Raw genomic sequence first — 3,713 nt, 5'->3', positions numbered from 1 at the left:
TTACATAAACAGGACAGGTGAAATATTATCATGTAAAGCAACCATAAACACATGAAAAGACCTAGTTTTACAATTTATGATTCAAACTCTACTATCTACACAATATACATAGACATAAAATGTAAAAATTTAAATATCTTAGAAACAGTAGCTAATCAGTTGTTTTAATTGTCATATTTGAATTCAGCACATCAAAATACATAATAAATAGCACATTTTATCTCTGAAGCAGACGACTTCTCAAAAATTGTAGACCAGTGTTATCTGACTTCCAACAAATCACTCCACCTCGTTTTCCCTTAATTGCAAAATGGGGATGATAATACTTATCCTCCTCTGTAATGCATTATGTAGGAGTTATGTGGTATCATTACCCTATTAACTCCCACTTTTGCCATTTCACTCTCTGAAAAAGGAATGGTCTAATGTCCTTCCTCATAGCTTTTTCCAGCAAATGTGAGACACCAGACTTTACTCTTTGGAATAAGGACCCAAAATATGCAAGACAACACCAGATGACAGAACAAGAGTCTTACAATTATTTGGCATTTAAGTAAATATAGAACATTTGTACTTGTTAATCTCAGTTAAAGATTTTTGTATTTTTATGACAATAAATAATAGAGAATTAAATGATGTCAGGGATCTAATCTTGTAAGGTGCGGAGCATCGTCAACCCTATTGATTCCAGCACATCACAAGTGATGTTCAGCATCTTGCAGGATTGGTCTGCAGGGAAAGAGGGAAACTAGAGTCCAATCCAAGCTGGGACCTTCCTGATGAAGTACTTTCAGTTTATTGGGATCAGGCTAGCTGGAAGAGGCACACAAACACTTCTCCCAAACTGAAACTTAGATTTCATTCCCATTCTTTGCATATATTTTTAAGCTGCCTATGGACCTTGATCAAAGCCCTTTGAAGTTGATGGAAAAACTCCAATTGATTTCAACAGTCTTTTGATCAAATCCTAAGTTTCTATTTAATAAAGAACACTTGATAATTTGTCACTTTGATAGAATACCATGTATTTGATTTGTGGAATAAAATACAGGATCTTCCTCAACCATTAACATGAGATACTCCTGCTATCTCCTTTGGCTGCAACAGATTAAAATCCTATTTAAAGATGACGTTATTACTGAAACTGTACAGTCTATAGGCTCAATTCTGCATTCCATCACAGAGTGCAAGGAAAGCTGAATCTGGGCTTGGTGTAAATATCATCACTGGCGTAACACAAACTGACAAAAGCCAGGAAATTCAAAATAGAAGCTGACACCAAACTTGCAGGCTATTCTTCCCACCCACCCCCCAAACAATGAGTTAAGAATGGAACATAAGTGAACATTATATTTTTTGACTTCTGTGTGTTGAATGCACAGCATAAGTATTGGGTCAAAGCACATTCTCCTGATTTAGCTCAGTCCTACCACCTGAAAGTTCAAAAGATCAGAGGCCCCCATCACCATGAATAAACTGGAAGTTTTAAAAATTGTAATTGGTATTTCTGAGACAGCTGCTGGTGGCAGCCATCTTGCTAAAAAATTGTATCATTTGTGGCACCAGCAATATGGGAGCTCATTTTAATAGACTCTAATCAAGTTTCAGCCTGCTGTGCTATTGCTTTAGCAGTCAGAAGAAAGGGATTATTATGCAGTACTACAGGAATTGTTTAATTTTTAAAATGTAAAACTATTTTTCTGAATGCTGAACCAACACTGTAGCAAGTAGGGGAATTTATTTACTCACTCCTAAACAGAAGTCTCCTGCTGCCTGTGTCACTTTTAGCAAAAAAGTTGCCAAAGAAGCTGGCTTAGAAGTGCCAATTAGTTTTTAAAACCCTGCATTTTCAAATACACAGTGATTTCAATGAACTTGAACTTTCATATTCCTGGGTTAGGCTGAGCAAAAACATAGGCCCTGATTCCTGAGCCTGGCTGAGCTGCACTAAATATAGGACTTGTGAGGAGAAAGTTGTCTTTACAACATCTTTGTAATTCCTCAACTCTGGGGCCAGCTAGGGTCTGGTTCAGCCCCCAGCGTAAATTAGAGGAACCTCAGGACTGTTCTAACTTATGCCCAACTACCAATAGTCCCAAAGGGTCATTCTGCAGCCACTTCTCTACTTCACAGGGGAGTTGCGAGGATAAATCTTTTAAAGATAGTGAGCCACTCAGTAACTACTACAGTGTGGAAAAGTGATTCACCAGCCAGGCGCTGCCTTGTGAGTAGGAGCAGCATTGCAGTGTTTTGTACTCTGTAGTCCCCCCGACAAGGTCCACAACTGCTCCCCATTGCCTTGTGACTTGGCACACTGGCTGGGTCACTTTTGGTCTTGCCCCTTTAAGGGTAAATCAGGGTTTTCACCCAAGAGTCCCAGGGCCAATAGTCCTTCTGGTCCCTTGTGTCTGTGGTCTTCCAACTAATCTTCCCAGTGAGGCTATAGGGGAAACAAATCCCTCCCTCTACCCAGGGTTCCAGCCCAGGAACTCTTGTGGTAAGTGGTTAAAGTCTGTCTGGTCAGACCGCCTGCTTATTTCTGGGACTACTTCCAATATCCACCTTCTCCTTGGGGGGGGGAAGGGGGGGAGGGGCCTCTTAATTCTCCACAGGAGCCTGTCTGGGGCCTAGCCCCTTATCTTACTTCTCAAGGTAACAAAAGAAAATAAACTAAATTAACAGAAATAAAGACTGGCTCCATTTCTCTCTCCTATCCAGATCTTCCAGCTATCTCTTGCTGCTCTGGGCCCATAGTCAGTCTAAGCTTGGGTCTATGTTGTGCTCCTCTTCGGGAGAGGAGGATGCCAGGTTGTCCATCTCCCCAGACTGGGGCCTGTTGAACAGAGCTTCTCCCTTTTTAAGTCTCTTCCTCCAAGATTAGCATGCCTCATAGGTGTGGAGGGCTGCCTGAACCCAAAGCTGCTCTTTTTAACCCCTTCTTGCCTGGTGTGGGGTTTGTCATAGGGAGCCATATAAGTACCTAGGAGCTTACCTATATGGGAAAGGTATTGCGATCTTAGCTAAGGTGAGAATTTAAACCAACCATGTGGACACTCTTTTTCCACACTGAAAGTGCCTTTGTAAGGTTTAGCTTAATCCACTTTGGAAATGCAGAATAGCTATTACACTTTAACTTTGAAGTAGATTAAGCTAAACCACAAAAAGGGACTTTTAATGCAGAATAAGAGTGCCCACAAAGAGAGCTACTGCAGAATAGCTATTCCCCCAAGGAGACAATGGGGGGGGGGGAGAGAGAGAGAGAGAGAGGGATGTAATATGACCACACATCTTATGCCAAAATCTGTAAAGAAAGTGGTATAAAGAGATTACCTTAGATTGACACCAACCAGGGATTCTCCCGACACACAGGGAAATCTCCACACAATTAGCTGAGCTGACATTGTAGTTCCTTTGTATCATTGGGACTATAGTATAGAGAAGAATCCATCTTGTAGTCATTTATTTTAAGGGGACATCATCAATTTAAAATTCAGCCAATTTGAAAAGCGGAGTTTGAAAGCAGTTTCATGTATTAGATTTGACCATCAGTCTACCTTCCAATTTTCTTAGTTTTACAATCATATTTTTTTTAAAATGTTTCCTTCTTCCCTGTTGTTGTATGAAGATCCACACAATCAACAAGGGGAACTGACTCGACAAGAAACTCAATAATACTAATTCACTGAAAATCCAGTCAAAAGACAAAGTAAACA

The 3,713-nt window shown here is 40.3% G+C and overlaps 1 long non-coding RNA gene across 1 annotated transcript in view; it reads right to left on the bottom strand.

Annotated features, from left to right (window-relative positions):
• LOC117877779 overlaps positions 1-3,426 on the bottom strand; it is a 12,807-nt gene extending 9,381 nt beyond the window's left edge. Inside the window, exon 1 of the long non-coding RNA XR_004645817.1 lies at positions 3,331-3,426. This is a non-coding gene — a long non-coding RNA (uncharacterized LOC117877779). The remainder of the gene's footprint in view (positions 1-3,330) is intronic.
• Positions 3,427-3,713: the final 287 nt, after the last annotated feature.

Source organism: Trachemys scripta, chromosome 5 (assembly GCF_013100865.1).
Source record: "Trachemys scripta elegans isolate TJP31775 chromosome 5, CAS_Tse_1.0, whole genome shotgun sequence".
Taxonomy (NCBI): Eukaryota; Metazoa; Chordata; order Testudines; family Emydidae; genus Trachemys; species Trachemys scripta.
This window is presented reverse-complemented; position numbering and strand designations above follow the sequence as displayed.